Raw genomic sequence first — 22,770 nt, 5'->3', positions numbered from 1 at the left:
TTTCAGGCTCGGCGCGGTCGGTCTGTCTCCCAGAGCCGACCGGACCTACATTTCAGCAGCTGCGCTCCCAATTCACGCCAAAGGAGGGGCCCCAACCATCATCTCAACATCACTAACCACCGTTTGTCTCAGCAGCCTACTTTAAATTATCAGAGGGGATCGCGTTACGGACTCATTAAGAGCTGAATTAATCTGGCTCGCAAATGCGATGCTAAAAAAAACACACACAATTTAATTTTAAATTAATAAAGCATTTCAGCATTTAATTTTTTGGCAGCTGTAGGTGTTGAGCCACTATTCCATGGGCAAGGGGAAAACAGCCTGACAGATTAATCTGGTTTAAGGATCAGATGAGGGAATCGCAATGTGTATATACGGTCAGGTCCATAAATATTTGGACATTGACAAAGTTCTTGTTATTTTAGCTGTCTACTGCAGGATATTGGAATTAAATAATGCATATGAACTCAAAGTGCAGATTTTCAGCTTTAATTTCAGGGTATTTATATCTAAATCGGGGTGAACAGTGTAAGAATTACAGGCCTCAAAAATAATTGGACAAATTAACATAATGATATCTTAAATTATCATTTTGTTTATACTTGGTTGCACATCCTTTGCATGCCTGAGTCTGGATATCTTATTTTTAGGTTGTCCTACAAACCCTTTGCCTGTGAATGGATCTCTTTGGGAATTGGGGGGTAGGACTAGATTCAGCTAATCAAATCTAAAATATGCTGATACAGTATGGAACACATTAGTTGGCCAAATAGCTTTAAGTCATAAATTAACTTCAAACCATCATGCTGTTGTCAGATATGCAGCAGATATGGATGGATAACTTGTTTCTCCAGAATAATATTCCCATTGGGTTCAGTGGGACAGTTATTCAGGAGAAACAACCCTTAAAGTGATCCGTCCATATCTGCTGCATATCTGACAACAGCATGATGGTTTGAGGCTCAGTTCATACCTTGGACCCTTCATGACTTAAAGCCATACAAAACATGACAAAAAGACACAGATACATTGATAATATTACAAATTACTATTACTGTTACTATTACCAATACACCAGTGCACTAACAACGCACTGTGTTGCCTCATCCTTAAGTAATCATGCTAATGTGCTAATTTGGTACTAGAAAAGGCACTCCCGATATATTAAGTGCAGCTGGAAACAATTGTGCCGTTTAATGAAGCTAAAAATGATCCTTACACTGGCTTTTCTGAAGTTCAATTTAGGTTAAAAAGTGGCAAAAAAAGAAACCCCTTTCTCATCAGGCAATTGTTGTTTTAACCGATGAAGGCTATTGTATTGTGCTATTGCAAAGAAACTGAAGATTTCATACAAAGTCTGAAACTGTCTTGAAAGAAGAGGTGAACTAGATCTGACCAGGACAGAACGAGAAGTGGAAGGCGCAAATGCAGAACAGAGCAAAAGTACGTCAGTCTCTAGTTTGAGAAACCGAAACCTGATAGCTTCAGTGAAGAGTACCCACCAAACTGTCTCATCTGCAACAGTGAAGAGATGATCTGAGATGCCGGGCTTTGACTAGGCCACTCAAAAAGCAGTTTCTTAGGCTCTGGGACTCCACCGTACGACAGTGAGAGCTATCATTGCCAAACGGGCAACACCTGGAACAGTGTCAAATCCTCCTTTTCACACCATTTCTCCAAGGGCGCAGCAACAACTCATCCAGGCAGAGAAGATCATGCAGGCCCCTCTGGCCTCAGCAACAACTGAACCTCTTGACCATGTCTGCATGCTTTTATGTACGGAGATGTAGCCACATGATTGGCTGATTAGATATTTACACTAAGAAGTTGGTTTTCAGGTGCACCTCATAACGTGGTCACTGAGTGTGTTAGGTTTCGTGTTTTCCATGTTCTGTATTCTGCCTATGTTGTTAGCGTTTTCGTGTTTTTGTTACCTCCATGCACAACGTAGTTTCCCTGTCACTTCATTCATTTGTTTCACCTGATTCACTTCCTGATTGTTTCCCCACCTGATTCCCATTCCCTCTTGTTACCTGTGTATAAAAACCCCTCTGTTTGCGCAGTTAGTTGCCAGATTGTTATGTGTTTATTCCATACTCTCCAGCGTTTTCGTATTGATACCTGTTTTGACCTGTTTCTTCCCCGACCATCGAGTTTAGCTTATTCCTTCAGTTTTGTTCTGACCCATAGTTTCTGTTTATCGACTTTCGTTTCTGGATTGTGTTTCTGTTTAATTAGCCTGTTTGTTTTCGACCCATTGCCTGTGACTGTGACTATTCTTTGGATTATCCTCAATACATCTGTTTGCTGGAGATCTGACCCTTTGCCTGGACTATCGCTTATAAACTGCCGCTTATCTCTGCTATAACTGTTTGCTGGCTATTGACCCAACCTACCCTGGGAAAATAAAGACCTTATTTTCTAAAGAACTTTCGTTGTGGTCTCGCTATTGGATGGAGTGCACATATTAATACAGTGCTAAAGGCTGTCCAATCCCCACCCTGAATGTAATAAATGCAGTTGCCGGCGCTGATTGACGATCTGGTAGTGAGTGAAGGAGCTCCTGGAGGACATGCACTACACGGGTCAGACAGACTGAGCAGGTTTATAACACAACCCGTTAATGAATTGGGCTTCTAATCACCGATTCAATCTGTGCATCATGGGGACCAATGAATAACTGGCTTCTGAAATGCTTATCGGAATCATCGAACCGCAGTGAATGCGATTTTTTACGACACACAGAGGAGGCACATTACGTTTCAAACTGTACCCCTGTTTGTTATGCAGTCCTAGACAATCATAAATAAGCTTCGACATCTAGCCCCGTCCATTTCACCGGGAGGGTGAGGGCGAGAGCGGGGGGGGGGGATTAACTGGAAATGGCTCGAGTGGTAACTGGCATTTCAGTTTGGAGTTTGACTGCTCCTGGCTGGCGGTGTGACGGAGTGGAAAGACGGCGGAATCGATATTCGCCTGCATTCGCCTGCGTTCGTCATCGTTTGTCTGCGTGCATCTGCGTTCGCCTGCGTTCGTCTGCATTCGTCTGCATTCCGGCCATTAGCCGCGGTCACTGCCGCGCTTCCGTCACCGAGGAAGGCCGCGTCGTGAGATCAATCCCTCAATGCCCAACTGTCACCGCGCGGCTCTCTGCGTTCGGCCTTTCACATGGAGCTGTCAATTTATGGCCGTCTCACACGATAAACGAAGAACGTAATGTGGGGTTAAGGGCCTTGCTCAAGGGCCCAACAGCTGCACAGATCTTATTGAGACTACACCGGGGCTTGAACCACCAACCTTCCAGGTCCCAGGCATGCCCCCAAGCCTGGAGCTAATGTTTAGCATACGTTACAAACACAGTGAAAAACCCGCATGCACACACCTGCACTCTCACTGAGAAAATGTTCTTGTGTGTGGGTGAGAGATGGAGGGGGTTGGCTTGCATGTGCACCAACACTCAAAATGAAGCACTCTCTGGGATCTGAAGCTACTGTTAAAAATTTGGAAGGGTGTTTATTTGTAGTGGAAGTGCGTCACTTGCAATTGTTCTGTGCCATTGCAATGACATGGTCGGAGAAACACCACTGCCCACTATCTAAACATGCATCTGCGTGCAGGCAGCAGTGTAAACTGTGAATGCACACCACAGAGAGACAGGGACTCAGTGAGGGGCGGCCATTTCAGCACACCGCTATCAGACAGCCATGCAGGTACACCTACACACGCACTCATGCACACACACTCACACTCACACTCTCTCACACTCATACGCACGCAAGCACGCACACACACACACACACACACACAGAAAGAAAGCTCTCTCTCTCCAACAGAATGCGGAGGGAAAGGTGAGGGGAGCAGAAATAGGAGAGAGTGGGAGGAAGAGAGAGAGAGAGAGAGAGAGAGGAAGAGGGAGAGGGAGAGAGAGAGAGGAAGAGAGAGAGGAAGAGAGAGAGGAAGAGAGAGAGAGAGGCAGAGTGGGAGTGAGTAACACACAGATTTCTGGCTAAAAATGGTACGTAAAAAGGTGCCAGAACTAAAATGCGGACTGTGCAGACAGAAGGCTGTGGAGATGGGGCAGCGGCATACTTTCATGTGTCATTTCAAACTGGAGCACGGAACAAAATGGATGAGAAAGAGAAAGATGGATAGGTACGTTATATGTTTATGAACAGCCTAAATTAGCTCGGAAATTACAGAAGGGTGTGATTATTATGCACGTTATTGTTGGTGTTTGCTACCTTTGCTTTGACAACACTGCGCGTGAGTTCAGGCTGATTAATCGGCATGGCATTCAGTCAGAAATCAATCACCTTCAGAACTCCAATGCCCGTTACATTTCAACACTTTGTTTATACGTTAGCCTACATGACTGTTAGAATGCGGCTCGATTAACCAGAATGATCAACAATTCAAAGTTGACCCATATTGAACCCCCACCCTACCTAAAAACACAGATATTTTCTTCTTCTTCCAAAAAAACCCCCCCAGCATGATTCAATTATTATTGGAAAGCTTTCCAACAAGGTTATCTACACTTCTGGTACAAAATAAATAAATATACAAATGAGGTGTTTTTTGTCCTTAAAGGCCCACATGCATGAGTGTTCTATTCCTGGTTCTAGCATCTAAAACGCCCACAAAACGTCGGAAAAGAGCAGTGATGTACAGTAGGTTTTTTGAAAATTCCCTAACCCCGCCTCCAGAGACCAATTCCCCCTCTCCCTCCCCCTCCTGTGGTCAGCTCTCTGTGTTAACATTTAGCAACATCATCCATTATGCAAAAACCATTTGTCAGGTCACGTTGGATATTTACGAACAACTCATATCAGTTAGAGCCTAAAATTTGCATAGGTCTCGAATTCAGTTTCAGAATACCAGAGACTGGCGGCTTGGTATGGCGGTGTCTGTTGATGTGAAGCATCATCGGGTAGAAATGAACTTCTTGCACCCAAAGGGACCTTTCAGATCATTTTCTTTCCCTAGGCATCCTGATCAGCGCATGATCGACTTGGGTTCACATCAGTGGCGCCAGTCACACCAACAGGGAGAACATACTGTCCCAAGTCCAAATGAGATGAGCTAAGCATCATCAGTGCTTGAACAGTGGCTTCAAAATAAAAAGTTAAATCTTCACATCTTCACATGGCTTTGCACTACACACATTTAATTGTTTAATTGGGGCAAACATTGAATTGTTTAATTGTAATTTAATTTTCAGTTTTTCAGTGATGATCAACAAATGGGAAAACTTAAGTAATATTTTATGGGGAAAAGAGCAAGATTAGAGCAACATAGGCAACATTAAGGATTAATGTGTTAGACTGACCACTATATACTCTATATGCTTAACCGACAGCGGGCACAACATGAAAACTGCAGGAGTGTCTACACTTTAACATATTTAAAAAATGAATACAATCTGAAAAAAAGAACCTCATTTGCATTTTTTATGTATTTTTTTGGACCAAAGTGATTGAAATTGTAGATAACCTTGTTTGTTTGTTCCGATAATAAGAGAACCATACTGGGTCATTCTGCTTGGTTCAGATAAGCAAATTGTTAAAATCTGGTGGGTAAGCGCACGGTTGAAGCAAATGCCTGCAGACACTGCGGCACGCAGGACGTGGAGTTGAGTAGCGCTGGTATACACTGTATGTTCCTGTAAATTGAGGTCCTGTTTCAGTAGACCAAAACATGAAAACGCATCAAATCAATTTTTTTGTAGGCCTATTATACATTTTGAAGAACATGACGTTTCATATTGGTCATATCGGTCTGGTCATTTTCAGGCCAGACCTAAGTTTGGCATTGTATGATTTTTTAAATAAATGATCTATTTGAGTTCATTTTGCTTGTGGCTGTTCTTAACCAGGATATTTACTAGTATTTCAAGTCGGGATACCATACACCAAGTGGTGCTGATGTAGTAAGCAATCAAATGTTGAAATAAATGCCAAGTGGCACGATTTAGCATTTTTGCAAGTCCATAATTTTTTATTTGAGCAGTATTATGAAAAGTGTGAAAAATGGACAGTAGGTTTTGTAGGCGTGCACAGCCTCAGGTTTTTCCTGCTTTAATGCCAAATATATGACGCTCCAAAATGGAGACAACCCCCAATTTCCACTCGCAAGTGGGTCACCCCCCCCCCTTTTTTTTTAAAGAGCACAATATCTCAAGAACGGCAAATTCAATGAGGCTAATATTTTGCATGTTCTCTAGCTAATACATAAGGATCATTTTATACAAAGTTTAAGCAAAATTAAGCAAACTAATTAATTAACTAACTAATTAAGCTGACTTTCACAGAATTACCCTAGATGATATCTGTGTCTTTAGGTGGGATGAGTGGTCCAATATGGGTCAAATTTGAGTAGCACCTATGTCCTGAATGGTTGGTCATTCTGGTTAATCAAACCACATTTGAACGCTCTCTCATATACAGTTGTGTTCAAAATAATAGCAGTCCAACATGACTTACCAGATCAATCACTGTTTTTGGTAGAAAATATATTACTACATGGCAAATAATTTACCAGTAGGTGTAGTAGAGTCATAGAAAACCAACAGACCCAACATTCATGATACACATGCTCCTGAGTCTGTGTAATTGAATAATTAATTGAAAGAGGCGTGTTCAAAATAATAGCAGTGTGGAGTTCAATTAGTGAGGTCATTCATTCTGTGAAAAAACTGGTGTGAATGCATTTCTCTCTGAAAACCTGAGAAAAATGGGTCGTTCCAGACATTGTTCAAAAGAACAGCGGAAAAACGTATAAAGAAGTGCAGAAAATAATAGGCTGCTGGGCTAAAATGATCTCCAATGCTTTAAAATGGAAAGCAAAACCAGAGAGACGTGGAAGAAAACGAAAGACTACCATTCGAATGGATCGAAGAATAGCCAGAATGGCAAAGACTCAGCCAATGATCAGCTCCAGGGTGATCAAAGACAGTCTGAAGTTTCCGGTGAGTACTGTGACAATTAGAAGATGCCTGTGTGAAGCTAATCTATTGGCAAGAAGCCCCCGCAAAGTCCCACTGTTAAAAAAAAGACACGTGCTGAAGAGGATACAATTTGTTAAAGAACACATCAACTGGCCTAAAGAGAAATGGAGAAACATTTTGCGGACTGATGAAAGTAAGATTGTTCTTTTTGGGTCCAAGGGACGCAGGCAGTTTGTCAGACGACCACCAAACACTGAATTCAAGCCACAGTACACTCTGAAGACAGTGAAGCATGGTGGTGCAAGCATCATGATATGGGGATGTTTCTCTTACTATGGTGTCGGACCTATTTATCGCATACAAGGGATCATGGATCAGTTTGCCTATATCAAAATACTTGAAGAGGTCATGTTGCCTTATGCCGAAGAGGAAATGCCCTTGAAATGGGTGTTTCAACAAGACAAAGACCCCAAACACACCAGTAAGCGAGCAGCATCTTGGTTCCAGACCAACAAAATTAAAGTTATGGAGTGGCCAGCCCAATTCCCGGACCTTAATCCGATTGAAAACTTGTGGGGTGACATCAAAAATGCTGTTTCTGAGGCAAAACCAAGAAATGCAGAGGAATTGTGGAATGTTGTCAAATCATCCTGGGCTGAAATACCTGTTCATAGGTGCCAGAAGTTGGTCGATTCCATGCAACACAGATGTAAAGCATTTCTCAGAAACCGTGGTTATACAACTAAATATTAGTTTAGTGATTCACAGGAATGCTAAATTTTTCAGTTTATACAGTAAATATTTGATATTCCCAATCCATCGAAATAAAAACCATTATAAGGATTTTGAGCTTTACTCACGTTTTTAAACACACTGCTATTGTTTTGAACACAACTGTATACTCAGTGAAAATTTATAAGGTAGACCTGTACACCAGCTTGTTAATGCAAATATTTAATCAGCCAATTATGTGGCAGCAACTAAATGCATAAAAGCATGCAGATGTGGTCAAGAGGTTCAGCAGTTGTTCAGATCAAATGTCAGAAAGTGGAAGAAATGTGATCTAAGTGACTTTGACCGTGAAATGATTGTTGCTGACAGACAAGATGGTTTGAGTATCTCAGACACTGGATTTTGACACAGGAAAAAAAATCCAGGGAGAAGCAGTTCTGCGGACAACAACGCCTTATAAATGACAGAAGTCAGAAGAGAAAGGCCAGACTGGTCGGAGCAGACAGGAAGGTGACAGTAACACAAATAACCACACATTACAACAGTGGTATGCAGAAGAGCATCTCTGAACACAAAATGCGTCAAACCTATAACTGGATAGGCTACAGCAGAAGACTTAATAAGTCAAAAAAAAGTCTAATAATGACCTAATAAAGTGAAGATTAATGTGTATAAAAGAATTGTTCAAATCTGAAAGGATCAGGTGAGAAAGTGATTGTGACTGCCCCCACCCGGAAATCCTCATTTTAACTAACAGACAGATGGAGAGAGAGAGAGAGAGAGAGAGAGAGAGAGAGAGAGAGAGAGAGCTCTGTGTTGAATGCAATGACAGCAAACCCTGGCAGAGACACATTTAGACTCACACATGGCATCCTGGGTAGGGGGGTAGAGAGAGGGAGAGAGACAGAGAGAGGAGGAGAGGGAGGGAGAGAGATGCAGAGAAAGACAGAGAGAGGCAGAGAGAGAGGGAGAGAGGGAGAGAGGGAGAGAGAGAGACAGAGGGGGCACCTCATCTCGCCAACAAGCACAGAGCACATCGCCCGTCTGCTCATCTCCGCACGCCCCACTGAATCCTGGGACAAACTTTAACACCCCCCCCCCCCCAATCGCTGCATAAGTACCCAGACTACAGCGGAGGAAGCCAGTGGGTGAAAGCAGGGCGCAGGGCTCCACCCGGACAGCCTTTTCAACGTGTCACGTGCGGCACTCCCTGTTTGCTCAGCAAACACCCCTCGTCCACAGTGGGCGGCTCGCCGTTCCTGCGTTTCTCACGAACCTCCACGGGCCCCTTCCGTGACTGAACACACAGCGGAGAGGGAACAACGCACGGCAACTCGGCACAGAGGAGGGTGATGAAACGTCTCTCCGGGGATACCCCCGTGGAGGGCGCCCAAACGCAGCCCACAGAGAAGTGTTTATGAGTGTCTTGTTGGCGGCGGTCATCCCCTACCGTTTACAAACAGTGTCTGATGGGAATCGTGATCTAGGCCGGTGGCAGAACACTCCCCGGTCGTGCCGAGAGATGCGCAGTCCGTAAATATTTGGACAGTGTGGTACAATTTCTGTTCTTTTGGCTCTGTACTCCAGCACATTGGATTTTAAATGAAACGATATGATATGCGGTTAAAGTGCAGACTGTCACAATTTCAGGGCATTTAGCTACATCCATATCAAGTTATCCGTGAAATAATTACAACCCTTTTTATATATAGTCCCTCTATTTTAGTGGACCAAAATTTGACAGTTGGCCTCTCAGCTGTTTCTGATTAGTCAGGTGAACTCAAGTGCTTCCTTATGCATATATAAGTGCATGTATAAGAAAGCTTTCAGAGTGTAGTCTTGATTCTAGGCTTTTAATTGTCTTTGGAGTCTGTTATTGGTATATGTGGACCAGACTGTACCAAAGACAGTCAAGGAAACCATTATGAGGCTGAGAAACAAGACAACTTTACCCAAATATTCATTGTTTAATTTCAAATCGAATGTGCAGGAGTACAGAGCCAAAAGACCGGGAATTGTACCAACTGTCCTAATACATACGGACTTAACTGTCTCAGCGCTCTTTTGGCAGCGCAGGACAGTGCCGATCGCGTAGGCAATCGGTACCACATTACAATCTTCGGCATGTCTCAGCTAGCAACGGATGGTATGTGATGACAGACATTCTAACTGCGAGGACACAGAATCAAGAAATTAACTCCCTCTGGATATTCTATTAGGCGTCAGGGATCAGGCCAAACTACAAAGCATACTGCAATGAGACAAAGCCACACGAACGGAGAATAATACTGACACAGTGCTCTAACCTGGTTTGGCGGTCTTCGACCAGTCTTCAGGCAAGCTCCGGACCAGTCGCTCTGTAATTTTCTGCTGTAATTAATTTATGAATGAGCCCTTCCACCGTATAATTTCCCCTCAGGCTCCTGAGCATACAGACACAGATGCAGATGCTCCGGGCCATCCAACTGTTACAGCACTGGAACAGAAGCCCACAGCTGGGGCAAAGCCTGCTATCGAGCTACTCCCCCCCCCCCCAAAAACAAGTGTGCGAATGAGCGAGTTTCTGCCCGGGGATATCAAAGCTCGCACACAGGTTGGGTGGGTTAGCGTTTCCAGGTAGGTATACGCAAATATTTCAGACCAGACAGAAGCAAACATTGACATGGGTGATCCCACAGCCGCGTAGTTGTCTTTGAAGGGGAAAAAGGGAGGGAGCGCGGAGGTGAAAACGCACAAGCGCACTGTAGAAGACCGTGTGCATTAACATTAATAACGGATCTTGTCTGCCTTGAGTGCAGTCGCTGTTATGTCCCCGATATCTATTATTGATTGGGCGCTTATGCAATGGAGGAAGTCTCCACACCGTGAGTAGAAAAATAGAAGGACCAAAAGACTGTTGCGATGTGGTGCGCCTACGACGAATAAAAACGAACACGCAGAGTATATATGGGTTTCACATGGAACACTTGAGGCCAATGCTTCTCTGGCGCGGGAGGTTCATCTCAAAACAGACTCGCATCAACGCAGCAATATTCCCTAAAGGACATGTGGAGCAAAATGTGCTCAAGATGACCAGGTTTGCAACATCTTGCCGAGAGCCACCCGACAACGAAAACGGACACACGTCGATTTCCCTCCCATGTACAGCGTTACCCATTCCATTGAAACGAGTCATCTGTAATCAACCCGAATCTGTAATCAACTTTGACTGCCAAACGTGGTCAAGTATGCTTACGGTGAGTGACCCCCACAACCCCCGGCGTACTCACCTGTATTGCGTCGGTACCTTCCTGTGTCCCGCTCCGGTTCCGTTCTCTCTCCCATTGTCCACTTGTCCGCCCCCTATCCCATTCTCGAGCCGGCCCGAACTACGACTCTGCTTTCTAGGGAGCCAACTCGATGGAGCTTCTGTCCTCCGCCTGTTCGATCTAGTTGACTCCGGGGCTTTGGAGCGGCTGAATCTGGAGCACTCGTGCAGCTACACTGTAAATTCAGCGACGGTATTCCAATACCTCCCAAATCAGTTGGCTAGCTAGGGAAGCTAGCACAATATTCAGGTCAAATAATTCTGAAGGGGGTCGCGATCGCGGTTGTCCCAAATGTCCACCTCCGAAAAGCAGTCTTTTCTGTCCTTCTCGGTATTCTTACAGTCAGTGTATTTTTTTAAATTTCAATACATTACGCCCTATCTCTAATTTTCATGACTGACAAGTTTCAGTCTTTTCGCTCCTAAAATCTCGCTCCGTGCTCAGTGGCACGCAGAAATGGAACTCGCTGGTTAGCTACGAAATTAATAGACAATAATAAACGTTTTTCCTCTTATTCAGTTGTGGCATTATGAGTAGCACAGTTATAAAATAATACTCCCGATTCTGACCCTGGCTGCTGGAACTGCAGCAGTTCTCGATTGCTTCGCTGCTGTTCCCCCCCTCCTCCCGGAGCTTTTCTTTCCAGAGGAGGCACGTCGTTATTCCTGTACCGTGGTCCGCAGCTGCAGGCTCCAGCAACCGCAAATGACGGCTGGAAGCGGCGCGACATACGCTGTTTACGTCATCCCTGCCATCCCCCCCACCCCAGTCCGCTCCCCCGTGCGCTGTTAGCGTAAGCCTCTGAAATTTCCATAGCCCTGCAAAGAACATTGAGGCAGGCGAATTAGCACGGGGCTAACCTTGGTGAATAGCTCACATATCGGCGAGGGGTTGGTACAGCTGCGTCATTTCCTGATCTTCATAGAGTCTAATTAGAAGGGTGTGTCTCAGCTCAGTTCATATTTTCTATCAAAAACACAGGGGCACAGTCGCACAGTGGCAAAAGCAGCGAGCGCAGCCGCGCAAAAGGAAACGAGCACTTATGGGGTAGCAAGCACACACATTTCTTCGTGGCTCAATAAAGAGGGGATTTGAGCAGGTCGTAGTATGTTGGGGGTGGCGATCAATCTGAGATCATCAGTAAACCACACCGTCTGGAATATTGCTTGAAGAGGCTGACTTCATTCAGTTAAATATTTCACTGACATCATTTCACATATGTATCATGCTTCTACAGAATATAAAGAGTATATGATGACAATGCATGACACATATGTGAAATTATGTCAGTAGAATAGTGGTGTATATATAGCCGATGACAGAGCCCATTTATTCAAGCCAATAACCATAATATAAAAAAAAAAAAAAAATTGATTTGATATTTTTGCACAAAAATTTCATTTTCATGTAGAGGCATATTCAATAATAAAATCAGGATTGTACTTTGTAAATTGTTGTACATGCACTTTTTTATCTTTCATTATGACTTTAATATCATTATTATAAACATTCACATTAATGTTTCCATATACTGAAACAGAGAAAGTCATGAAGCACACACATACACATTTTGTTGGTCGTGTATTTGCACACACAAGTACAAACATTTTTAAAAAGCCTACATATTTAATCAATGCACAATGACATAACACACTACAGGGATTATACTACAAGCTGCACCCTGCTTACGGAAAGCAAAAACCCACAAAGTGCACCCCCCCCCCATTCATGGACACAATGGTACGTCCCTGCCCCTCTCCTCTTCCTCCTCCTCCTTTTCTCTTCTTCAGTGCCCTCCATCTCTCCTCTCCTCTCGTTCTCTGACTCTTTCTCCTTGACGACAGAAACGAGCCCTCCTCCCGAGGCCTCTGTCTCTCTCTTTCTCTCTCTCTCTCTATTTTTCCTCTGTTTCTCCACCTCGAACCGGCCGGGGGACAGTGCAGACCAAGGAGGAGCAGACAGAGGAGGGGAAAAAAGCAAGGTAGGCGTGGATGTTGTGGTGCCTGCTGCTCTTGTCGTTGTTGTTGTTGTTGTTAGCTCCGTTGTTAGCGGCTTTCATTGATTCCGATGGCCTGCGCCGGCCGGCTCCTCTCTCCCCTCCTCCCTACGCCAGACGCAATTTCCACTCCCCTCCTCCCCGCTCTGCCTTGCGCTGGTGCAGTGGCACCGCACTGCAAGCACGGGATGCTGTCCGCCTGAGCGTGTGGGCGACATGTGCATCACTGCCCCAGATTCCAGCAGAGCACTTTCTTTTTACCTCCGCTTTTTTCGACCATCTCTCCGTTCTATCGCTCCGGGTCTTGCCGAGTAATTGCCTCTCCCCCTTACCTGCGTCGAAACCCCCCCCCCCCCCCCCCCCCCCATCCACATCCCTTGCCTTTGCTCGCATCCTTATTAGCATGGCTGTTTGGCCGAGGCTATCTGCGCGTGTGAGATAGGGAGAGGGCCATTTGCATGCTGCAGCCGTACGGAAGCTAGGCCTGCCGCACATGTGGCCTGTTGAAAACGGTGTCGCGCGATGCTAAAGGCGGTTTGAGACAGCGGAACGTGTCTGTGCGTTTGTCACCGGGCTCCTCTCGCGTGCTGTCACACCTTGGAGAGGAGGGAGTGGCTTCCCTGTACAGGCTTCCCTGTACACTGAGGGCCAGCTCCCAGTGTCAGACCACTCTGGCCCTCACTTAACCTGCCACTAGCAGAGAAGCCTGGTGCTAAAGTATGATGCATACTAGATTCTCTAACACACACATACAGACACACACGCATGTAAGCACACACACATGCAAACAAACACACATTCATACTCGTGCACAGTGATGTAGTATCTAAGTATGGTAAATGGTTGGCATTCATATAGCGCCTTTATCCAAAGCGCTGTACAATTGATGCTTCTCATTCACCCATTCATACACACACTCACACACCAACGGCGATTGGCTGCCATGCAAGGCACCGACCAGCTCATCAGGAGCATTTAGGGGTTAGGTGTCTTGCTCAAGGACACTTCGACACAGCCGGGCGGGGGATCGAACTGGCAACCCTCCGACTGCCAGACGACTGCTCTTACTGCCTGAGCCATGTCGCCCCTACGTACATACATACAAGTATGTATGTAGGCAGCTGGATGAGAATGTGTCGCTTTTATATAACATATAATACCATATAATATATAAAATATGTCATATTATGACACCATCACTGCCTTTCTCTCTGCCTTCAGGTACAGACACCCTGAGAACGGACCCCGCCCTCCCCCCTGCTGACAGTCTTTGTGCGCGGGCCCCCCATGGAAGCCAAAGCCAAGAGCGCTGGGTCGGGAGCACCGAAGGCGGCCCCCGCCCCGAAGGCCGAGAAGCCGGCGGAGAAGGCGCCCCCTCGCAAGGAGAGCCCCGCCCCGGCCGACCCGCCCCCCCCAGCGGCCCCTGCCCCGGAGAACCCCCCGGAGGACGGGGCCCCCAGCCAGGACGGGGCGCCCGACAACAGGCCCGAGGCGGCTCCGGAGGGCGCTGATGCCGGGGAGGCCGGCACTGACTCCCTGGAGAGCCTGAAGCCCTTCCTCATCGCCGGGGCCGTCGTGGCGGTGGCCGCCGTCCTGCTGGGGGCGCTGTTGTTAGCACGGAGGAATTGAGAGCCCACGCCCCCCCCCGCAGAGTCCTCCGGGTCGATTAGCTAAGCGGCGCGTTTCGCGGATAGGTTTTTTTTCGGTTTATTTATGGGGTCACGGGGCGACTGTACCTCTGGGAATGGGTGGAGGGGATCAGAGACAGTGCATTCACTCATGTTAGGAGGTGTAGTCCACTTTAGCTGGTTGTTAGAATGACTTGTGGTGTGTAAAAAAAAAAAATGCAGATATAATCAAGCCTTTGACACGAATACGAGCGTACACGTGCACTGTATGTTGTAGCACCCTGCACACACTCGACAAACATACACACTTAACTCGATGCATACACACACACACGCTAATTACATACATTGCAGCCCACTTTCTAGCTTAGCTATTGAGCAAGCACGTATACACAAGTATACAATGCATTAACACTTGATAAAGACAACTTAATCATAATTGAAGCTGAATGTCATGAAAACAACCATTCCTGTATTACAATAGTCATAAATATTTCACCCGCAAATCTAGTATTCTGCTGACCAATCATTTCCACTACAATATTTACATTAACTAGCAATGTTTCACAGCATTTAAGTCTAGTGAAATGAACGATTTTGATCACCTAAATATAGTATTTTTTTGGTCTCAGTTTCAGTGGTAAATTAATCCATGATAATACACAGCTTGGCATTTCTGTGTTCATCTACACACGGAACTACAGTAGCATGCGATGGTCCACTTCGCAATGGTCCACACTCAGATCTCACAATGTCTAACATTAAAGAGATGTTACTTAACGTCAGGGAAGAATGGTGCTGGTGAACACACAATGAGACCTGAAAACGTTCTAGCAGGGAAGGAGGGTGCAGGGGGCGGGGGGGGGGGATCTAGGTCAGGAAAGAGAAGATAGCTGACTGTCATCACCACACCACAGGTATACAACAGATGCCCAACATTTGACCAGCGTTTGTCATTTCCCATTTCAAGGTCCATAGGAAAAGCATCTCCCTCTTTTAATATTTCTATAAAGATAATACGTAAATGTAAGCTCATATGTAAATCTGTGGTTCAACTGCCAACAGTCCCTTTGCAGAGGATCAGGATTGGCCAGTAGTTAGTGGATCAGTAACAGCACTCTTTTACACTACAGGCATTTAGCAGACGCTCTTATCCAGAGTAACTACAGCGTTCACATTGTTTACATAGTATCCAAATATTGAAAGAATATTAATGTCAAAACAAAGATAAAAGGCATTGCGCATAATATATGGACTACACAAATCCTGCCCAAAAGGTCCAGTATACTTTCACAATGTAACATTTAAACAAAACTGCTTGCTTGAAGTTGTAGAGGTATATCACAAAACGCCATACATGGATGAAGGCAACCTGTACGTGGTGGGCTGGTTGACGATCAGATTAAATGAATTGGGTTCATGTCTGCAATTAAATGGTTTCAAGCCTGAACCTTGAGGTACACCTTCCATCCAAACTTGTTTTGGTTATTACAGCTGACATTTTTTTTACAATGAAGAATGACCAGTTGGATATCATTGGGCCAGTGGGCCAATTAAAATCAAATGACACAAAGGTTTCATTGTTTATGATACAGAACATTCATGTATTATAATACATTTTAAGCAAGGCCTTTGGGAGATCTTGGGCTATAATCTTACAGGGTACTATAGTATTAAATTCTCTACAATGCATAACCAGAAAAGTACTTTTTGTTCTCCTTCTTGAAATATAATCCTGTTGTTATCAGGTTGTTGTAATAAGGAGAGCAGACGAGTAGGCAATGAATGGATTTAATATTAAACATCTTCCCAGTAACCAAGGTTGAGAGTGGTTTATTTAGGACCATGTATATGCTAAATCACAAACATAAATAGCTAGAAAGTGCCAGGTTGTCTTGCTGCATGTAAAGTATGAATATTTCTCCTCTATTGGTTTCCATGCCTGCCCCTATCACTTCACTAGTTTGGAAGTTGATTGTACTCTTCTAGGGTTCTGATTATCTGTATGTTTACACTAGGACTCGGAACTGTACTGTCCTCTCAGGTCCTCTTCGCACTTATACTTGTGTTTGATTTGCACTTCGTTGTACGTCGCTCTGGATAAGAGCGTCTGCTAAATGCCATGTAATGTAATGTAATGTAACCTCATGGTTGAGATTTAGGAAAACATTGACCAACCACAGACCTCTCTGCACAGGGGAGCTTGGTTCCCCATAATCAATCAGTCAGCACATTGAGTTGCAAATTTGTATGAGATGTGCTCTAAATCAAGCCTGATTGATTGACATAATGTATCTCCTGCACACACAGAACACACACATGCATGCACACACACACACACACACACACACACACACACACACCACGTGTAGACATACAAATAGCATTCAACCTGCCACCTATCACTACAATATAAATGAGAAAAAAAAACTATTCCAGTTTCTTTCTTAATTTTCTCCTTCTTCTTCTTCCTCTTCTTCTCCAGTGCGTATAAATGCAATAATTCAGGTAGGACTTCACATTTTAGCACACATAGTGATTTGATGAAGACGATGAAGACAAACACAGTCTCGATATATCCAGACGGGTTTCCTGTACTGTTATATTTTCCTCCTCTGTCTCCTCTTCCTCCCCCAGTGGTCTCCATGATAAACTCGGAATGAAATAACTCTTTGGCAAAGTGGCTGACATTAGATATGATGAGCCAGACCTTGTCAGGGTGATTTCCATACAGGCTGCAATGTATTCAGTTTTTAGCTCTTTTCAGTTGATGAAGATGCTGAACTTGAGTGTGTAAACATGTTTTTCCCCAATAAAGCCACTTCAGTCGAGACTCGAGAATGCTGCAGTAATGTGACAGTGTTATGATGCATTGGTTCCAATATGTAGTGCACTGGTGCCAATGTATATACAGTACATTTAATTTCACTGGATTGTTAGCCATGAGGTTATTTAATTGGCACGGTGAACTATGCAATCTGTTAATTTCTTTGAACATATAACCATGACACAATAAAAGTGCTGGTCAAGACACTGTAAAAGAGGGCCATTGGTCAGTGTAAATGACATTACCTCTGTAAGTGCAGGTATGGTGTTAATAGGTGTTATTACTGGGTAAAATCCAAATTACAGTTCATTGTACAGTAGGTCCTGTGATTTACTTTTTCTCACAGGCAGGTGGTGACAGTGGAGGGAATGTGCTTCCTTACTAGCCCCTCTCGCTGCACAGGGCAGGCATGTCTTCTAGCATACACCATCATAAATTGATGGAGGACATTTTAGTGAAGAGGCAGTGGTTTATAAAATGAGCATTCCCAATTGGAGAATAAAAACAAACGGGGGCGTGGTTTGTCGTTCAAACCCCGGTGTAGGGTCCACACAGCCATTGGGCCTTTGAGCAAGACCCTTAACCTCGCATTGCTCCAGGGGGGATTGTTTCCTGCTTAGTCTAATCTACTAGGATAAAAGTGTCAGCTAAATAACTAATTATTTTATTTATTTATTTATAAGCAGACAGAAATGAGGGATGAGATTAAATTCTGAGGGTGACTTCCTATGACGAAGAAGAGGAATGACTGGATCTGTAAGGAATGTTGGAGTCTTAAGTCTTAAGGTATGTTAATGTGTATGTTGTCCAACCAAAGAGCTACTTTTTATATTTTAGGAAATTTATATTCAATTAAGAAAAAATCACTCTCAACGTTACATTTGTTTGAAAAAGTGAAAAATTCCACATTTACAAGCAACCCCATATTCAAAACAGTAACTCCCCCATTGGAATATACACAGAGCTGTATATACCTATTGACCTATGCAATAAATAAATAATGCACACCTCCCAGCCAATCAGAATTGAGTATTCAAATAAATGATTAATTAATTATTTTTATTTTATTTCATGAGCAGAGAAAATTCTTCTTTTATGACAGGGCTACTCAACTCCACGTCCTGCGGGTGTCTGCAGGTACTTGCTCCTGCCATGCGCTACAGCACCTGATTTCACCGATTATTTTACTTGCTTGGTTCAGATAAGCGACCCGCATGACGTGGAGTTGAGTAGTGCTGCTTCATGATAACCAGGTGCAGCAGGGTGTATCCAAAAATAAATAATCCGGCACTAACTGTACATACAGTGCAACAAGGTGAACAAGCCTGATCTAAAGATGGTGGGGCGCTGCCCACCTTTCATAATGCTGATAAAGTGTTTACCAATAGCATACTTAATTCTGCATCTGGTACATGGTTAACGCATAAGCATATCATAAAATATAACAGTAAATGATTGGTTGTGTCTAATCATACAGCAAATAAGCATACTTCAAACTCTAACCTTCAACACACACTAAATAAAAAATAATATTTTGGCTTTATCTAGAATGTGCTTTAAGAGTCCAAGGGACCAGAGGTGGATCCTCTCTGTTATGGATGGCAAGGGGGAGGATAAGGTAGCGATCATTCCACAAAGTTAGTTAGATCACATTTCTTCCCCATTCTGACATTTGGTCTGAAAACCAGCTGAACTTCTTGACCATGTCTGCATGCTTTCATGCATTTAGTTGCTGCCACATGATTGGCTGATTAAATATTTGCATTAACAAGCTGGTACACAGGTCTACCTCATAAATTGTTCACTGAGTATATATGAGAGAGCATTCAAATGTGGTTTGATTAACAAGAATGACCAACCATTCAGGACACAGGTGCTACTCAAAGTTAAATATTTGCATTAACGAGCTGGCATACACGTCTACCTAATAAAGTGTAAATGCCTATTGCTTATTGTATATTTGCAGATATAATCATTAATAATGTAGGCCCTGGTTTAGTTGAATACGTGTCGTCCAGAAAATGACAATATAAAGAATGATGAAATGTCCCAAGAATTAGCAGCAAAGTGAACAGGGCAACAAGCAGACAAAAGCCCAGTGTTGTTCCAGTCGACTAACGGCACTGACAGGGATGGAATTGCAGTGTGCATTACATCATCGTCACAACTCAGCAAGCAGTCCGTCGCCGTGCCAAGAAGCAGGGCAGAGCGTGAAGCAGTGCAGAGCGTGAAGCAGTGCAGAGCATGAAGCAGTGCAGAGCATGAAGCAGTGCAGAGTGTGAAGCAGTGCAGAGCATGAAGCAGTGCAGAGCATGAAGCAGTGCAGAGTGTGAAGCGGGGCAGAGTGTGAAGCAGGGCAGAGTGTGAAGCAGAGCATGAAGCAGGGCAGAGTGTGAAGCAGAGCATGAAGCAGTGCAGAGCGTGAAGCAGGGCAGAGCGGGATCAGGGCAGAGAGTGAAGCAGGGCAGAACGTGAGGCAGAGCATGAAGCAGAGCAGAGCCTGAAGTAGAGCGTGAAGCAGGGCAGAGCATGAAGCAGTGCAGAGCGTGAAGCAGTGCAGAGCGTGAAGCAGTGCAGAGCATGAAGCAGTGCAGAGCATGAAGCAGTGCAGAGTGTGAAGCGGGGCAGAGTGTGAAGCAGGGCAGAGTGTGAAGCAGAGCATGAAGCAGGGCAGAGTGTGAAGCAGAGCATGAAGCAGTGCAGAGCGTGAAGCAGGGCAGAGCGGGATCAGGGCAGAGAGTGAAGCAGGGCAGAACGTGAGGCAGAGCATGAAGCAGGGCAGAGCCTGAAGTAGAGCGTGAAGCAGGGCAGAGCATGAAGCAGTGCAGAGCGTGAAGCAGTGCAGAGCGTGAAGCAGGGCAGAGTGTGAAGCAGGGCAGAGCGTGAAGCAGTGCAGATCGTGAAGCAGGGCAGAGCGTGAAGCCGAGTGTGAAGCAGGGCAGAGTGTGAAGCCGTGCAGCCACTGGCAGAAATCAGGCGGAGTTGTGGGGAGGCTTCCTGGCCTTGCTCCTGGCAGTCAGGCAGACGCTCTGGGGAAATGCCTCAGCAACTGTATTAAAGTTTTCCCAAAATTTTGTTTTTGTTTTACAGTGTTCACTTTCATTGTATATAGTGCATTAGGGACTGCACTGCATGTGTATTCTTGTGTGGGATTGTTTGTGGGCAAAGTCTCCTACTGTGTATACATTCTTGAGCAAGCCGGATGCCGCAGTCACTCCGGCACTTCCCCTGTCCCGCAGTATTGACGCACCCTTAACCCCAATTCCTGACGCTCTCAGCTTCCTCTCCGGCATTACTCTCCCTGTCCGCTTCCTCTTCAGCTTCCTTTGCTGAAATTAATAATATGAGTCACACATTGTCCAGAAAGACACTTTATGTCCCAGCCACAGCTGGATCTCAGATTAATATGTTGTTGTGCCTGGTCCAGCCTACAGGGCCTCGTCACAGAGAGAGTCGCCCATGCTAGGCCTCGCTGTGTCCCCCGGCACTGTGAAGGATGAGCAGTGACACGATAACAAACCGCGCAGCACTTGAAATTGAAATTAGTTTCTCTATATGTGTCAAAATATGTGGCACACCTCAAACTGATCCTATAATGAATTAGCAAGGCTGATTAATGAAGACTCACAGCTTACGAATAGTTCCAGACAACGGCGCACTGAAACATAAGTGCCAAACCTTAATAATGACAATCAGCTGAGAGCCAGCGGGCAGAATGTGTCCTCAATTCTCAAAAAAGCAAGAACAACAACAAAAAAAGAAAAGCAGCGAGGTCAGTTAAATATGTCCTCAAAGTCTTTTAAAAAAGCGTCACTGCTTGAAAGGCTGCCTTGATGCGGACAAATGGTCAAATGTAAATAACTCTGGACCGTTCAGACAACTCCCTCTGCTCAAAAACCTCTTATTGGCCCAAAGAGGGGATGCCACCAGTGCAATATTCAGCGGGAAATGTGGTGTCATGGGAAATGGCTGACACAAAGATGACAGTGTTATTGGGAAGCACTATTCCATCGGCGTGAAGTCGTCTGACTTAACGCTGAGTGTGGACAGTTCTGGCCCTACATTGTTGACGGCAGTGTTCCGGGCCGGGCAGGTGCTCATGAATATGCATGAGCAGTGAGACCATTGCTTGTTTGGCGCCGATTCCAGTCGGCCTTGTTACAGCGTGTGTAGAGGCATTGTGGCGGGCTGTCACACGGACCCGGAATGCAAACTCACGCGCTCTCAGGTGCTCTCTTGTGGCAACAATCACCGCTCGGTTGGGGGGCTGGAAAGGAGAGAAAATACTGCCAGTTCCGTGGCAGGAATTTTCCATTTTCAAATGCTCTCCCCAGGATAAAAAAAAGAGTTCTCCGGTCAATCATTGTAGCATTTATTTCCATTCTGTCTTTTTTTTTTTTTTGGGAATGGCACAGTCCACATGGAAATTAAAACCCTGTCTTCCTAAATATACAAGCAGAATGGCAAACAACAAACAAGTTAAAACATAGCTTCACAGTATAATTATGTGTTATTCAGGCAACCAAATTAAAGGATTTGAATAGTCCATGCAGTCCACCTCATCGTGCTGCTTTCTCTCCACGTGTGAGGACCAGCAGGGGCCTGAACTGGCTTTGTGGGCCTGACCTAAGCCACAGTGCTGCGAATGCTGTACTATGATTGTAATGGTCATTCTTGCTCTATGGTGATGTCACACTCCCACAGGGTTATCGTCCTCCAACTGGCCAGATATAACGCATACATGTAACCTTTTGAAATAGAGACTGGCCAAGGGGAGGGGGTTGCTGGTCTGTCCGTTTCGTCTATTATGTGTGAAGAGGGTGGAAAAACATTTATCTGTTGTGAAAACACCACGAAGAAAGAAATAATATTGACAGATTGACGTCACACTTTCAAATCTGAACATGAGATGATAACAAAGACCATGTTATGGTCTGAAGTGACTTACTTCTGGCCACAAATAGGCTAAAGAGGCTCCAAGGTCATCTTCACTACCAAAAGCTCACTGCCTGGACCTAGTTCACTACTGAGGGCCCTAATTAACTACTGAGGGCCCTAATCCACTGCTGAGGGTCCTAATTCACTACTTAGGGTCCTAATTCACTGCTGAGGGTTGTAATTCACTTCTGAGGGTCCTAATTCACTACTGAGGGCCCTAATTAACCGCTGAGGGCCCCAAATCAGCATGAGGGCCCTACTTGACTACCAACTTTCATGGCAGCATTTCCTCTTCAACAGAGTACTGATACTGGTCAGGGAATTCTACTCCCCCAAGGCTCAGATTTTAAAGGAAGATACTTTATTAGGAACACCTGTACACCCACTTATTCATG

At 44.8% G+C, this 22,770-nt stretch overlaps 1 protein-coding gene across 2 annotated transcripts in view; it reads right to left on the bottom strand.

Moving 5' to 3' along the window:
• The window catches only part of dagla (diacylglycerol lipase, alpha), a 57,817-nt gene extending 46,161 nt beyond the window's left edge, over nt 1–11,656 (bottom strand). For both annotated transcript variants that reach the window (XM_061245184.1, XM_061245185.1), the window contains exon 1: nt 10,948–11,656. The gene's annotated coding sequence lies outside the window, so the exon portion shown is untranslated. The remainder of the gene's footprint in view (nt 1–10,947) is intronic.
• Between the last annotated feature and the right edge of the window lie 11,114 nt (nt 11,657–22,770).

The sequence above is a fragment of the Conger conger genome, chromosome 6, assembly GCF_963514075.1.
Source record: "Conger conger chromosome 6, fConCon1.1, whole genome shotgun sequence".
NCBI lineage: Eukaryota > Metazoa > Chordata > Actinopteri > Anguilliformes > Congridae > Conger > Conger conger.
The sequence above is the reverse complement of the archived record's forward strand: the minus strand, read 5'-3'. Positions and strand labels throughout refer to the sequence as shown.